Below are 17,131 nucleotides of genomic sequence, written 5' to 3' on the forward strand. Positions count from 1 at the left end.
GTTTTCTTTGCTTTTTCTACATTCCTATAGGCGACCAACTAAAACCATTGTTTCCTCAATACAGTGACAGCAGGCCCTTTGCCTGATTTTTATTTACTTTTTTCTTGGCGTGTCCTTATTTGGAAAATTTCTTCAATATAAATTAAATAAAATAAATAGCCTGATCTCATCTGAAGCAGAAGACTAATACCTTCTTGTTCAGAATGTCTTCACTTGAGGCTTTATACTAGTTTTGAATCCTCGAGGTGACTTGAGCCGGGAGATTGAACTCTGCTCAAGATTTATCCTCAAAGCAAGGCACCAAAGAGGCTGAGGACCTCTTTGGCTAAACCTGGCCACCTGCATGACAATGGGTGGCTTCCTGTGCCTTCATTTGCTTGCAAGGCCAGAATTCTGCAGGATTTGTCTCTTTCTGGTCAGATAAACAGAAACTCTATCCTGCTGGACACAAATTACTCTCAGCAATCAAAGATGTTGGTCTCATCCGAGCGCTTGTAGCACTCAGCCTGATCCACCGTAGACATATTCTGAGGACCTCTTAAACCCTTAGGCTTGCTTCCCTGAAAATGTGTGAAAAATATACACAATGAAATCATATTTTCCTAGCGTTTAGCTAGATGGACTCAGGACCAATGGGTTATGTGCCCCTCTGCTAGTAGATGGAGACTGAGTCAGGTTTCAAAGCTGACGTCACCCTAGATATACCCCTGCAATGGCCTCAGCCATTTAGTATCTGTCCGTCTCCAAGCAGATGTGGGTTGTGCCTTCCCTATCAGGAACACAGTACTCTTTAGAAGAGGAAATTTTACCTTTAAATTGGAGAAAGATTGAGTCCCGCTCGCCTGCGATGATACCTAATGGTCCCTCCCCCAGTTGAGAATTCCTGAGATTATTTCCGAGATCCCTCAGAGGTGTGCCTTGATCCAGTAGCCGGTTCCCAGCGTGGACTTTGCTGCTGAAGCAGCTGAAAGGCAGCAGGTGCAGGAAGCTGAGCATGGCGGTGACAGCCTATGCCCTCTCCCTCCGCAGCCGGAGACAGTCTCTTTACTCAGCTGGTAAGCGCTGAGCCCAGGTAAGTACAGAAGGGCTTCGGTAAGTCTTACCTCCGGTGTCCTTGCTCTGTGTGCTATACAGACGATGCTCTGGATCCTGTTAGGGCAAGGGAAGGGGATTTCCGAGTGGGTTGAGCGGCCCCCTGGTGGGCTAGGCCCCGCTCCAGACTCTGTGGGCACTCCACGTGGCAGGCCGTAGTGGCGCCATCTTGCGTGCGGTTTGGTGTGGCACCATTTTCCCCATTGGCCGTCAGTACGTGCGGTGCAGGCAGGCCCTGTTGAGCGCCTAACGTGCACATTATTTATTTATTTGTTGATTTTTATATACAGACATTCGTCGGAACATCATGCCGGTTTACATTGTAACAAAATAACAAGAGAGAGAAATACAATAAACAGGGAAGGGGGGAGCAGTAATGCAAGAGGAGAGAGGACAGCAGTAGGAAGGATAGGGAAAGAGAAATTTGATAGGAACATTTGAAGAAAATAAATTAACAATAGACAATATGTACAGGTGGGCTGGTAGGTACCAGACCAGTGATGGCAGTGACAGGGAGAGGTGGGAGGTGGGGGGGGGGGGGGGGGAATGGTAGGGTAGGCTTGGCTTAAAGGAGGGTGAGGGGAAACTAATAACAGAATTTAGGCATCATTGCTTAGGGGGGAGAAACACTATATTTTGGAGTCTTTGTTTGGGGTGAAGAAAGGGGGAGAAAAGAAGAGGGGAAAGGGTGGGCTGCGGGGTTAGAGTGCAAGCTAAGTTTGGTCAACGTATGGTAATGCTAATGTAAAGAGCCAGGTTTCGAGCCCTTTTTAAAATTTAGACAGGTTAGGTTCTAGACGGAGGGCCGTGGGCAGGGTGTTTCATAGGGAAGGGCCGGCAATAGAGAAGGCCCTTTCTCTGGTTGAGGTGTGGTGAGCAGTTTTTAGGGAGGGGGGTGTATAGGGTACCAGCAAGGTTGGATCTGGAGGGGCGGGTAGATGATCGGAAAAGAGGTGCATTCTCGAGCCAAGTGTGATTTTGATTGTACAATAAATTGTGGAGGATGGCGAGTGTTTTGTATTTTATGCGTGAGGTTATGGGTAACCAGTGGAGGTCTTTTAGGATAGTGGTAATGTGATCCGATTTACGTGCGTTTGTTAGGATTCTGGCCATGGCATTCTGTAAAAGTTGGAGGGGTTTGATAGTTGAGAGAGGGAGGCACAGCAATAAAGAATTGCAATAGTCCAGTTTAGTTAAAATAGTTGCCTGTAGGACTGTGCAGAGGTCTTGGGTATGTAGCAGGGGTTTAAGTTTCTTTAGGATGTGCAATTTGAAGAAGCCTGTTTTTATGGTGTTGTGGATGTGAGATTTGAAATTTTAAATGTTGGTCAAGATAGACACCGAGATCTCTCACATTGCAGGTGAATGTATCAGGTGGAGGGTTGGTGTTGCTTAAGGCAGGGAGCGAGCGAGCTGGGGGATTGGTGATTGTGAGGAGCTCCATTTTTGTTACATTTAAAGCGAGATGTTGGTTTGAGAGGAGGGTGTTAATTGAAGTAAGGCAGAAATCCCAAAACTGTAATGTTTTGGGGAGGGATTCTTGAAGCGGGATGAGGATTTGAACGTCATCAGCATACATGAAGAACTTTAGGCCAAGATCAGAGAGGAGATAGCAGAGGGGGAGGAGATAGATATTGAAGAACATGGAAGAGAGGGAGGAGCCCTGCGGGACGCCCTGAGAGAGTGGAATGTGGGATGATTCGCAATTGGCTATTTTTACGGTGTAATTTCTGTGGTCGAGATAAGAGGAGAACCATTGCAGCGCAGAACCTGTGACACCGATTTCTGCTAGGCGGGTGAGGAGGATGGTATGATTGACGGTGTCAAAGGCAGCAGATGTGTCAAGTAGGGCCAGTATGTATGATTGACCATGGTCCAATCCTTGAGTATAGTGTCAGAAAGGGTAAGAAGGAGGCTTTCAGTGTTACTGGCTTTATGAAAGCCAAATTGAGCCAGGTGAAGGGTGTTGTGCTCTTCAAGGAATTCGGTAAGCTGGGTATTGACTATTTTCTCCATTATTTTTGCTATGAAAGGCAAGTTAGAAATAGGGCGATAGCTGGGATACTGGGGTCGAGGTTAGGTTTTTTTAGGAGGGGTTTGACTACTGCATGTTTAAGGGGGTCGGGTACTTTGCCATGTGAGAGGGAGCAGTTAATTATGTCAGCTAGTAGTTTTGAAATGGTGGCGGGGATGGAAAGAGGAGTCTTAGTGGGGATTATATCGGATGAATGTGTGGCGGGTTTAGCCTTTTGGAGGATTCGTTCAGTCTGTTTAGGAGAGGTGAGTTCAAGGGACTCAAGGTTAGCGCTTGAGTTTTTGGGGAGGGGGTTGACTGGGGAGGGCTTACCAGGGAAACATTGGAGGACATTAGTGATTTTGTTTCTAAAAAACATGGCAAGTTCCTCACATTTAGTGCTGGCATTTTCTTCAGTGGAGGGAGGGGGGAAGGGGGTGGTTAGTTCAGAGACATAAGAGAAGGAGAGCATTGGAGTTGAATTGGTAGTCGTGTATTTTGGCGGAATGGTGGTCTCGTTTTGCTTTTAGGGTGGATTGTCTGTATGAGTGAAGAGAAGATTTGTAGGCAGCTGCGTGAGCTGGGGATGGGGTTTTTCCCCAGGCTCTTTCTTTATTTCTCAATTTTTTAGTTTTTTTAATTCAGTAGTGTACCAAGGTTTTTTTACTGACTTGTTGTGGGAAATTTTCTTTTTTACTATAGGGCAGACTTCATCGGCTATGGTGGCGGTGAGATTGTTCCATGATGATAGTGAAGTATCAGGGTTGGTAATGTCAATACTCGGTGATTTTTCTTCGAATGCTGTAATGAGTTTCAGTAGAGCAGGGTTTACGGTAGGAGATAGTGCTGTAGGAGAAGGTAGGTTGGGGGGGGGTGGGGTGTTTATGGTAAGGAGAGCATTTATAAGGGAGTGGTCGGACCATGGGACCGGGATTGTAGAGGGGGTATGGTGAGATTGAATGTTAGCATTAATGAATATCAGATCAAGAGTATGACCTGCTTTGTGTGTGGGGGTTGTGATCAGTTGTCTGAAGCCTATAGCATGAAGGGTGTTTAGGAAGAGTTCACAGGATGGGGAGAGAGGGAGGGCATCTACATGGAGGTTGAAGTCTCCTAGAATTATGGCAGGGGTGTCAATAGTAGTGATGTCTGATAAAAATTCGATGAGAGGGGACAGATCCTGATCAAGCTGCCCTGGGGGGGGGGGCGTATATGAGGCAAACCTGAAGCTCCTTTGGCTTTGAAGAGGCCAATTTCGAGTTTATGGGGGGCAGTGATTTTTTGAGGTTTAAGATTGAGATGATTTTTTGCAGCGAAGATGAGGCCTCCGCCTCTTTTTTTGGGTCGGGATTGATAAGTACACGCATACATTCGCGCACAACCAGATGCTTACACTTTCGCGCATCAGGGCGGATTTGTGTGTGCTTGAGCTGAGGCACTAACCAGCTGTTTGCACAAGTTACAGTTAACTATGGCTCCAGCAACAAAGAAGCACAAGTGACACTCCCTTTGTGCTGCCTGCATATTAGGGCTGCACAGTCTGACCTAGAATTCTTCCTGTATCAGCACTGTGAGGAAGCCCAGGGAGGGCTGGACTCTCAGAACGTCTCCAAGCCTGGCCCCTCCCAGTCGGAGGATGGGTCAGGCACGAGCTTATCTGGGAGCAATCCCGGGGCTGCATCCTGCCCTGAAGAAGGCAATTCAGTAGCCCCTACCCCAATTCCTCTTGTGCTAGGCATGGACCCAGCAATCTTCTCTTGGGTGGAATTCTTTCAGGGACTTCAAGCCTTTGTTCAGGTGCAGTCAGCTGCTGCCCCTGCCCGGTCTGAGCCCCAGTTGGGAAGGCCTCGTCCTCCCAGCCCTATCAGCATGCCTCGGGATGTGCCTCACCTCACCAAGGATATCCATGATAGGGACCCAGACACCAGGGAGGACGATGGGGATGGAAGTATGTTTTTGGCTCCAGTGGTGGCTACAGGAAGTGCATATAAGCAAGTGTGTAAGCCTGTCCCCACTGAGCTGGCTAATCCTCAACACAGACGTGAGCCTCCAAGGGTGGGGAGATCATTGTCAGGAATTGACAACTCAGGGGCGATGGACCAAGGAAGAGGTGAGCTGGAACATAAACAGCCTAGAAGCCCGAGCTGTCAGATTAGTATGTCTGCAATTCAGCCACAGGCTCCAGGGATAAGCAGTCCACGTGATGTCTGATAACGCAACAATGGTAGCCTACATCAACTGCCAGGGAGGAATCAAAAGCCACCAAGTGTCTCTGGAGATAGACCCCCTTATAGAATGGGTGGAGTTAAATCTACAAGGGATCTCTGCTTCCCACATCGCGGGAAAAGACAAGTTCAGAGTAGGCTTTCTCAGCAGGGAGAGTCTGGATCAAGGGGAATGGGCATTGTTGACCAGAGCCTTGCAGCTTCTAATAGATCACTGGGACCTCCCATCCATTGATCTACTGGCCACATCTCACAATGCGAAGGTCCTCCGATTCTTCAGTCGCATAAGAGATCAGTGCTCCCAAGGGATCGGCGCCCTTGTCCAGACCTGGTCAGAGGAGGACTTACTGAATGCCTTCCCTTCGTGGCCTCTTCTGGGCAAGGTCATTCGCAAGATCGAACACCACAGAGGATTAGTCCTTCTGGTGGCTCCAGATTGGCCCAGATGCCCTTGGTATGCAGACATGTGGAGGCATCTGGTGGAGAGCCCCTTAGGCCTCCCCCTGCACAGGGAGCTTCTCCAACAAGGTCCAGTCCTTCACGAGGACCCAACTCTGTTTTGTCTTATGGTCTGGCCCTTGAGAAGGCTTGCCTGACGAAGCGTGGATATTCGATGGCTGTAATCGCCTCCTTGTTCCTCATGCAGAAGTTCTTGACGTCCCTGGCGTATGTGCGGATCTGGAGAATATTTGAGGCCTGGTGTAAGGAACGCGGGGTGCCCCCTCGGATGACCAAGATTCCATGATTCTGGAATTCTTACAGGATGGCCTGAACAAAGGACTGTCCCTAAACTCCTTGAAGGTTTCAGATGGCGGCTCTCTCCTGTTTCAGAGGCTAGGGGAACTGATCCCTCCTGTCGACACAGCCAGTCTTGGCCCATTTCCTAAAAGGAGTTAAAACACCTCCGACCACCCTTAAAGTGGCCGCTCCCCCTATGGAACCTCAATCTAGTATTGAACTTAGCAGGGCCTTCCTTTCGGCTGCTGCGCGCTCTGTGTCTACGTCTGTTGATGCTGAAGACTGTATTCTTGGTGGCGATATGCTCTGCTCATCGCATCTCTGAACTACAGGCACGGTCATGTCAGGAGCTGTTCCTCCGGTTAGCTCCAGGAACGTTGAAACTTCGCACCGTCCCTTCCTTCCTTGCCAAAGGTAGTCTCTCTGAGTTTCACCTGAACCAGTCCATTTCCTTACCGTCCCTAGATAAACGCAAGGACTCAGAAGACTCCCACCTCCTATGCCACTTAAACGTCAGTAGGCTGTTACTATGGTATCTAGAATGTACAGAACCAGTGCGCAAGACGGACCGCTTGTTTGTTCTTCACAGTGGAAGGAAACAAGGCGAAGCAGCTTCGCGAGCTACCATAGCTCGCTGGATCAAGGGAAGTGATCACGGGAGCTTATGTAGAGGCAGGTAAGCCTTTACCCCTTCAGGTTAAAGCACATTCCACTATGGCCTAGGCAGTATCCTAGGCGGAAGCTAAGCTACTGTCTCCCGTCGACATCTGCCAAGCAGCGACGTGGACTTCCTTGCACACTTTCTCCAGATTCTATTGCCTCGATGTCCAAGCCAGAGAAGACTCAGCCTTTGCGAGGGTGGTGCTAACCTTCTGCCCCGTTAAGGAGTAGCATTTGTGCATCCCATTGGTCCTGAGTCCATCTGGCTACATGCTAGGAAATGGAGAAATTACTTACCTGATAATTTAGTTTTCCTTAGTGTAGCCAGATGGACTCGGCGGCCCATGAACAGTGCCAAGGAATCTTACTTTAATCTTGATTCCAAAGAGGTTACAGATAAGCCATCACCCTATCCCTAGATCTGGGCATCTATAATATTGCTGGTATTCAGCACTTGTGTTTGATTGAGTACTGTTTTAATCATATACATCCATCTTGCTATACAACTATATATATACAATTTTATAATTCTTATTTATTAATTGACACAGTTGGCTGAAATGTAAATATTCTTTGTTCAGTTTCCTCCCCTTTCCAGATCCTAGTTAATTTTCCTTGTTTTTTGTAACTTTCTCACATCTATAATATTATTATAGTATCTTAAGTTTTACTGTATTTGAAGTTGTATTGGGAATGTTGATTACTAAGTTACTCTCTGCCTTTACACACATTGTTAATTGTAAACCGGGTTGATGTGATTCCAGTCATGAAATTTGGTATAATAAAAATAATAAATAAATAAATAAATCAAGTTTTTAATCACATTCTTAATCAAGTTATTAAATTGTTTTCAAGTTTTTCAATAGTATGTCCACAATGACTTTTGACGAGAATACTGAATGGCTGAGGTCATTGCAGGGGTATATCTAGGGTGACATCAGCTTTGAAACCTGTCTCCATCTCCATCTGCTAGCAGGAGAGCACATAATCCATTGGTTCTGAGTCCATCTGTCTACACTAAGGAAAACAAAATTATCAGGTTAGTAATTTCTCCATTGTTTTTCAGACACTTCAAAGTGGATTACAGCAAATGCCTTCTCCCTTCATTGGGTGGGACTGGTCTTCTGTGCTAAAACTCAGAAGTGCTTGAGAAGCCATGATTTTCATATCTCACTTTTGGCCAAGACAGGTGGGGTTACTTTTGCTTTTGGAGATGGTCTTCAGGGAAGAGAACATAAGAGGATTGGATTTTCCATAGCTTTGATTACTCAGAAACAGGTATCACTACTCAACTCCAGTATACAGTCAGGTCTTCGGAGTCTGGAGGTTGAGGAGCACATGATTTGATTCCCCAGGTTTTCCATGGAAGATTTTCAATCCCTCACTTCTAGGAAGGAATCTACCAGGAGAGTCTATAGTTTCAAGTGACAGAGATTGTTTGGTATAAGGTCAAGTCCCTAGATCCTTATCTTGCCTCCCACAAAAACCTTTTGAATACCTTGTGCATCTCTCTAAGTCTGGTCTCAAAATCAACAGAGTTAAGTGCCAAAGGCACTTATCACCATTTTGTAGAAGATAACTTGATTTCTGTATAGGCTGATTAATGTGGGGCTTGCTTTGAAGCCACCTCCTGCATCATGGGATATCAGCGTGGTTCAAAGCCAGCAGATGAAAGCCCTCCTGTGAGCCTCTGAAATATTATTAATTCAAATAACTAACCTAGAAACTCACTTTTTGGTGGCAATCTCTTCTTCCCACAGTCAGTAAGCTTTTTAGGCCTTAGTGGCTTATCCATATTTTATAGTAAATTTCATAATAGAATAGTGCTTTGCTGTATCTCAGGTTCTGCCTAAGGTGGTGTTGGAATTTCCCATTAATCAGACAGTGTTCTGCTAACAAACTGCTCTAGGCTTCTAAAGGAGTGGCTCTATACCCCCTTTAACCTGTACGGGGATAAGCGTCTAGCCTGATCCACCTTAAAAACCCATAGAGAGAAACAGTGAGCTCTGTGGGTAGGACTCTGCTGGGCAGAGATAAGAATGTGGGCTCAGCCAGGAAAAGACAGGCCTATGTCTCCAAGAGAAGGCAGCTCCTATATAATATCCATGAGCTAAAGTAATGCTGTGATTCTACTGCTGGAGGTAAGCAGTACATTATATATACTGAATGCTATAATAAAGTGGAATCTTGTATGAAAGAGGTTGGAGCCAGTGTGGAGTGTCTCCAGTCTGAAGTTTTGCTTGGCTATCTCACACATGGTGTGAGTTCTGGGATTTCTGTACTACACTCTGCACAGGAAGAAACCTAATTCCTACAGAAGGAAAAGAAAGTTTTGGGGTGTGTGACCTGCCCGAGTAAGCAGTGCTGCTGGCTGTGCACAAAGCACTGAGAAGTTTAAAAGACTATCTCAGGGAGGAGCACTGAAGCCAAACATCTTAAACATTTTTTTCTTTAAAACAAACAGCTATATCTTGGTGCCTGAAGAAAAATAGCTTAAGTATTTTACATGTAAGGAGAGAAGTTCCACTTTCTTAAACAGGGAAGAGAAAGTGAGTTGTTTGCTGGACAATTAGTGGGGGGTTTTTAAGGGTTTTTTTGCCTTTTTCTCAGAAAAAAAAGAATAGTTTGTGGATGTGTGTTTGAACAAGGAATGTCCCTCGAGCAGCAAACCAGTTCAAGGAAGTCAGCCTTGTCTGAGGGGGAAGCATGACTGAGCTGAAATTGTAAGCTATGATTTAAAGCTGCCTGAAAGGACAAAGGCAGAAGAATGTGCCATAAAGCACCAGACTGCTTGGACATGTTCATGGAAGGAATGGGAAGCAAAAGCAAGGCTCCTAACAGACAGCTTGCCAGAAGTCAAGGGAAGGGCTCACTGCAGTTGGAAGCAGAGGAAGCACAGCAGCTGTTTGAATCACATGACTGGTACTTTATCCTTCAGAGGGACAAAAGTGCAGAGGAAGATAAGAGCAGTAAATGTGCTGGAGCCAGAGAGGAACTTGTGGACAGAGTGACGGGAAAATCTGGCATGGAACGAGTGAACAAACCATTGGAACATGTATAAGAAGAAAAGCCTGAGTTGCAAGAGCAGGCACAGTATAGTGCAAGAAAAGAGAATGGAACTCAGGTGAATGAACCTGCAAGAGAGCTCATGGTGGAGCTTTACAGCTTGGCCTTCTTCAGATTGCTCAGAAGAAGGCAGTACAGAATGGCCTGATGGAAGCAGCACAGAGGGGCTGGACGGAGATGCTGCACTTCGTGATAGCGGAGAGGACTCAGAAGATGCCGGGAGAGCTGTTGAGAAAGAGATGAAGCTGGGTATAGAGCGAGTGAAAGAGAAACCATGACAGCAGCACCCAGATGAAGTTGAGAATCCTGCCGGAGGAGGATTGGAACCGGAGCAGCAAATGGACTCATTTGAATGATTGTACATGGACATTGGACAAAAGGCACAATGGGTTGTTATGGTATTGGTGGTATGTGGGGTAAAGCATGACCCTATAGCCTAGCTGGCAGGAGGCCAGAAGGGAATGTATTGGAGAATGGTGAATAATGTAAAGAATTAATGAGGCAGGCCAGAAGAGAATTTGAAAAGATACTTGCCAGAGGCAAAACCTCAAAATAAAATATTTCAAGTATATTCAAAGCAAAAAGCCTGTGAGGAAATTGTTGGATCACTAGATGACTGAGAGATAAGAGGCACTCAGGGAAGACAAGACTGTATCAGAAAAACTAAATTTTTCACTTCAGTCTTTACCAAGGAGGGTGAAATATGTATGCCAGAAACATTTGAGGGTGGTGATAACTTAGAGAACCTGAAGTAAATCACAATGAACTTGGAGGATGTAACAGAGAAAATTGGTAAACTAAAGAGTAACAAATCACCAGGACCAGATGGCATACTCCCCTGAGTTCTGAAATAACTAAAAAATTAAATTGTAGACTTATTAGTAATAATTTCTACCTTCTCATTCACATTAGCTATGGTACCTGAGGATTGGAGGATGGCCAGTTTAATGCCCATTTTGAAAAAGGGTTCCAGAGGTGATCCTGGAAATTAAAGATGAGCCTGATGCCCATGATGGGCAAAACTGTAGAATCTCTTCTGAAGAACAAAATTACTAGCTATCTGGATATGTAAGGGGAATTGATGGGCAGAACTTCCCCCTCCCCCACTGCCTCCTTTTACCAGTGACTCTCCTAGCTAGAGAATTACCAAAATGTATGTTGAGAGCAGTTCTTTATTTCTGAGTTACCTACGGGCCGATTCAGTAAAAGTCGCGGGCGAGCGCACAGGCCACACTCCTGTGCATGCGATTCAGGGGGGAAGAAGATGCAAATTAGGGCCCGCGGTAAAAAGAGGTGCTAGGGACACCAGCGTGTCCCTAGCACCTCCTTTTTGACAAGAGCGGTGGCTGTCAGTGGGTTTGACAGCCGACGCTCAATTTTTCCGGCATCGGTTCTTAAGCCCGCTGACCACCATGGGTTCGGAAAATGGACGCCAGCTAAATTGAGCATCCGTCTTCCGACCCGTGGGCTGCCGGGCGATTGAAATTTTTTTTTTTTTAAATTTTTGATTTTTTTTTTAAATTTTGGGGACTCAGACTTAATATCGCTATGATATTAAGTTGGAGGGTGTACAGAAAAGCAGTTTTTTCTGCTTTTCTGTACACTTTCCCGGTGCTGGCAGAAATTAACACCAGCCTTTGGGCAGGCGTTAATTTCTGAAAGTAAAATGTGCGGTTTGGCTGCACATTTTACTTTCTGTATCGTGCGGGAATAACTAATAGGGCTATCAACATGCATTTGCATGTTGCAGGTGCTATTAGTTTCGGGGGGGTTGGACGCGCGTTTTCAATTCACTATTAGTCCTTACCATATAAGGAGTAAAGCTAGCGCGTCAAATGCACATCCAAACCCGGAGCCTCCACCGGAGCGCACTGTACTGTATCGGCCCGCTAGTGATTAGGAACAACACTTCTTACCAGAGAAACAAATAAATTGTTACTGAAACATGCTTGTCTTCCAGGCTTATCAGATCACAGAATCAATATTAGCATCACATCACTCTAGTGTAGACTTGCATATAAGGGCTAAAGAGCCCAACTTTCTAACTCCCTGATAGTAGCTGGGATTGGGACCCCAGTTTCTCACCAATGCAGCAGACATCCTGCGAAGGCTACTCTCTGGGCAAATTGCCTCTGGGTCCTCACTGTGGCAGTATCTTCGCCCCTGTGGCACAGTCATCTGGAGCTGAGAAGGGCTTCATCTTATCACTGGCCAGCAACAAGGTGCGCTCAACTCATCTACTTGTGAATACCTCTTCATGGGATCACTCTCTCTCAGCCCAAGTGCAGGAAAGTGCAGGCAACAGTCGGATGGCTGATCTTCTCTTGATGGGCAGCAGTTGATCTCTGGTGCTTGCTCCTTGCTGCTTTTAAGGGCTCACTTATGAATAATGACTAACTTCATGCTTAGTCAGATGAATACACAATTAGTTTTGGTAGGCTGTTTTTTCGCACCCTTTTCAGAATAGGAAAATTGGTTCTTACCTGCTTTCATTCCTGTAGTACCACAGATCAGTCCAAACTCTTGGGTTTTGCTTCCCTGCCAGCAGATGGAGACAGAAAATTTTACTGACACTGTACATAACCTAGTGTGCCACCTGCAGTTCCTCAGTATTGACCTATACCCAAGCCAAGATGACCTGAACACAAAAACCCCTAAATGCAAACTCCCCCCAACGAGTTGTGGGGTGGGTGGGGGTGAAGGTGAAGCCACAGCCCAAATGGAAACTCAGAAAACCTTATAAGTAAACAGCTTTGACAACACCCAACAACTCTGCATTATGTTACATACCAGTACGAGCAGACTCCTCCTATGGGTAGGGCTCTGGACTGATCTGTGGTACTACAGGATTGAAAATTAGCAGATAAGAACTAATTTTCCTTTCCTAACATACCCAGATCAGTCCAGACTCCTGGGATGTACCTAAGCCATCCCTAAACTGGGTGGGACCTGGAGAGTCCCACTCGCAGAACACTCACCAAAGTTCATGGAAGCTGGAGCCATGACATCCAAGCAATAGTGTCTGGCAAAAGTGTGCAGCAACTTCCAAGTAGCTGCCCTGCAAATCTCCTGTGGAATTACCTGCTGACCTTCGGTCCAAGAGGTTGCCTGACAATGCATTGAGTGAGCCCTCAAACCCTCAGGCACTGGTCGACTCCTGGAGAAAAAAAAAAGAGAATCCTTAAAGAGCAACCTTAGGAGACTGGACTTGGAAATAGTGCCTGCCAATCAATTGGCAACCATAATTGGGAACCTAGCGCCTATCAAGGAAACTATACCTCTGGCGGCCGGCCGCACACAGCCGCATCCATAGTGGGGAAGGAAGGCTCCTGACTCTACCACTGATCTGCAATCTGTACCCCTCCTTGTGTCTCCTAAGACGCAAACCAGCCCAAGCCCCAAAGGGCTGCTTAAGTGTAACTTTGACCTTTCTATGGTGATCATCTTTAAGAGCTGCCACTCCTTCCACCGAGATGGAGGTTGGTTTTATAATAGCACTTTTCCTAGCGTGTAGCAGATGGACTCAGGACCAGTGGGTATAGTGTACTCCTCATAGCAGTTGGAGATGGATCAGATTTCAATCTGACATCAGCCCTAGTACATATACCCCTGCAGGAAGTGCAGCTCTTCAGTATTTTTCGTCTCCATAGCAGTTCGGGATTCTTTGCATGCTAGCACAGCGTTAGAGTAAATTTACAAAGAAAAACCCAGAACAAGAAGAAATCTTACCTCTACAGACGAGCCCCACTCTCCTGCGGTGACCCCCATTGGGTCCCTTCCCCAGTTGAGAATTCCCGATGTGATTTCCGTGATCCCTCTGAGGTAAGCCTCGGGCCGGCGGCCGACCCTCAGCGGGGACCTAGCCCCCAACATCGGGTGAGGCTGAGAGGCAGCGGATGCCACTTCAAGCGCGACGGTGAAGGTATTTTCCCTCTCCCCCTGCAGCCGGAGACCGCCCGGAACGAGACCGGGAAGCGGCGAGGCAAGGTAAGGTAGAAATCTATTTAAAAGTCTCCGGTCTCCGAAGCTCGAGGAGTCGCACAGGTCGCCAGCCGGGACCAGTGCCACAGTTCCGAGGGTCCTCCCATGTGGAGACCCTCCGAGGTGGTCGCCATATTGCCCACGTGGTCGCCGTCACCATTTTAATCTGTTCGCCGCCCTGTCCGCCGTTCCGACCCATGCGCACGGAGGCGAGCTGTGCGCACGGAGGCGAGCGGTGCGCACATCGTCACGCGCACAAATTCCTTGCGCGCACAAGTGACGTGCACAGCTACGCATTTACTGTGCCGGGCGCATACCTTCAATCTGGGCTCACAACAGCACGTACCAATCCTACGTGCATAACTTGATGCACCGGAGCACATAGCTGTATTTTACGAGCATAAAGCCATGGCACCACCGGAAAAGAATCTCAAGGCTCAGGGCCGCTGCCCAGCATGCCACATTAGAGCTGCACAGCATGAGGAGGCCACCGCCCTGTGTATACAGTGCAAGGAGGCCTTGGAGGATCCAGCCCATGGCCCCCCCCCAGCCGGTGCCGGGTTCCAGCTCCTCAAACAGTACGCCGGACCTAGCGTCTCCCAGCAGGACCCTCCCTCAAACGGGGCTCCCCAGGGACACAGCGCCTCTTAATTTAGATCCAGCATCTATCTCCTGGGTGGAATTTTTCAAAGGACTGCATACCTTCGTCCACATGCAGCTGGAGCCTCCGATAATATGACTATAACCTCCACCAGAGGACCTCAACATCCCGGGACCCTCTATGCCCAGGGAAGTGATTCCACTGCCCAGAAGCCCCCCACCTTTGGGGACACGGACAACTCAGATGAGGAATCAGAACCCCTGGAGGAAGGGGAACTCCCTCCGGGGACAGAGCCCCACCGAAACATGAGGTGCTTCTTCACCAAGGACGAGCTTCAAGACCTGGTCACACAAAGCTTGAAAGAGCTTGCTATCCCGGGCACAAGTGCCTCGGGGGAACCTAAGACAAATCCCCTGCTACAGGGACTCAGTCAGACCTCCCGTCATTTCCCACTGTTACAAGCCGTCCAGCAGCTAATTGACCTGGAATGGGATGCCCCGGAGACTACATTCAAAGGGGTGGCATGCTCTGGCAGCCATGTACCCCCTGGACCCAACTGCCAAAGACCTCCTGGCATGTCTGAAAGTGGATGCCATGGTCTGCGCAGTTTCGAAGTGCACCACTATCCCAGTGGAGGGAGGAGCAGCACTCAAGGACGCTCAAGACAGATGTCTGGAATCCATCCTCAAACAGTCCTTTGACATCTCCGCTATGTCTCTACAGATCGCGGCCTGCTGTGCTGTGGTGACACGCACCTGCTTATCACAGACCAGGAACAACACTCCTGGGGAAGCCCTGGAACCAGCAGTATCATTCCTCAACGATGCCGCTTCTGATCTGATGCGCACTGCAGCTAGAGGAGTGTCATCAGTCGTGGCAGCCAGAAGACAACTCTGGCTCCGAAGCTGGTCGGCCGACGCATCTTCCAAAACGAGACTCACAAGGATGCCCTTCAAGGGAACCCTCCTGTTCGGAAGCGAACTAGAGAAACTAGCCAACAAATGGGGCGAATCCCCACTGCTGCGGCTACCGGAGGACAGGAATAAGAAAAACCAGCGACCCTTCCCCCGAACTTCCAGGGGCAGAGGATCACAGCGCTTCAACCCATACAGAAGCACAGATCAAGCGGTTCGCCCCGCAGGCAGGAGCCAGTCTTTTCGGAACAAGCACAACAAAAGGGGAGCCAGTTCGGCCCCAGGCCCCATTCGCACCCCACAATGAAAATCAGCCAACCCGTCCAAAGGAAGAAGCCATAGGGGGCAGACTTGCCCTATTCTACCAAAGATGGGTCAAGATAACTTTGGACAAGTGGGTCCTAGCCATCATTCGAGAGGGATATTACCTGGATTTCCACCTCCTCCCTCCGGACAAGTTTATGGAATCCCCCTGCCACGACCCTTCCAAGAGGATGGCAGTGGAAGCTGCACTGACCAGATTGCTAGCCTTAGAGGCTATAATACCGGTGCCGCCACAATAAATAAATTCTGGACATTATTCCATCTATTTTATCGTTCCCAAGAAAGAGGTAATGTTCAGGCCCATCCTGGACCTCAAGTCAGTCAACCGTCTCCTGAAGATTCCTCGCTTCCGCATGGAAACCCTACGCTCGGTAATAAGGGCGATACAACTGGGAGAGTTCCTTATATCCCTGGATCCTGTCGGAAGCCTACCTACACATTCCGATCCATCAAGAGCATCTGCGTTTTCTATGCTTCACGATCCTAGACCCTCACTACCCGTTCCAGGCACTACCGTTTGGATTAGCCACAGCACCCCAGACATTCACCAAGATCATAGTGGTGGTGGCAGCAACACTGAGGAAGGAAGGAATCCGCGTACACCCTTATCTAGACGATTGGCTGATCCGGGCGAAATCCCCAGAGGAAAGCCACCAGGCGACCAACAGAGTCAAAACTCTACTGGAGAGCCTTGGATGGGTGGTCAACACGAACAAGAGCTGTCTGCAGCCCTCCCAACCTCTAGAATACTTGGGGTTCCGGTTCGACACCAAACAATACAAGGTCATCCTGACACCGGCAAGGAGATCAAAATTGATGACCCAGTTGCGAACCCTGTTGAACGAGCTTCGCCCCACAGCATGGGATTACGTACAAGTCCTCGGCCTCATGGCATCCACACTGGAAGTAGTGCCATGGGCAAGAGCTCACATGAGACCTCTACAGCGCTCACTACTATCACGATGGAATCCACTGTCTCAGAACTACACCGTATGTCTTCAGCTCCCGGACAAAGTTTGGACCCAACTACGATGATGGCTACAAGAAGGCCATTTGAGCCGAGGAATGAGACTATCCTCACCAACCTGGATCCTGCTCACCACGGATGCCAGCCTACGAGGATGGGAAGCACACTGCCGGGAGCTAACCGCCCAAGGGCAATGGAACAAAGAAGAGTCTGATCTGGAAAAGGGAGTAATGAGAGAGGTGATCACATTTGCAGATGTTGCAAAATTGTTCAAAGTTTTTAAATCAAGAGCCAAATTGTGAGAAATTGGAAAAGGACCTTACAAAACTGTTGCACATCTACATGGCATTTACTGTGTACAATTCAAAAGTGTTGAATATAGGGAAGAATAATCCAAACTATGTACATAATGCTGCATTGTATGTTAGGTATTGCCACTCAGGAAAAAGATCTTGGAATCATTATGGAGAATACTTCGAAATTCTCAGCTCAGTCTGTGGGCAGTGGTCAAAAAAGCAAATAGAACATTGATCATTGATACCTTTGCCC

At 47.7% G+C, this 17,131-nt stretch overlaps 1 protein-coding gene across 3 annotated transcripts in view; it reads left to right on the plus strand.

Moving 5' to 3' along the window:
- KATNB1 (katanin regulatory subunit B1) overlaps positions 1 to 17,131 on the plus strand; it is a 172,954-nt gene that overhangs the window by 89,055 nt on the left and 66,768 nt on the right. The gene's annotated exons all lie outside the window — the stretch shown is intronic.

This window comes from Rhinatrema bivittatum, chromosome 7 (genome assembly GCF_901001135.1).
Source record: "Rhinatrema bivittatum chromosome 7, aRhiBiv1.1, whole genome shotgun sequence".
Taxonomy (NCBI): domain Eukaryota; kingdom Metazoa; phylum Chordata; class Amphibia; order Gymnophiona; family Rhinatrematidae; genus Rhinatrema; species Rhinatrema bivittatum.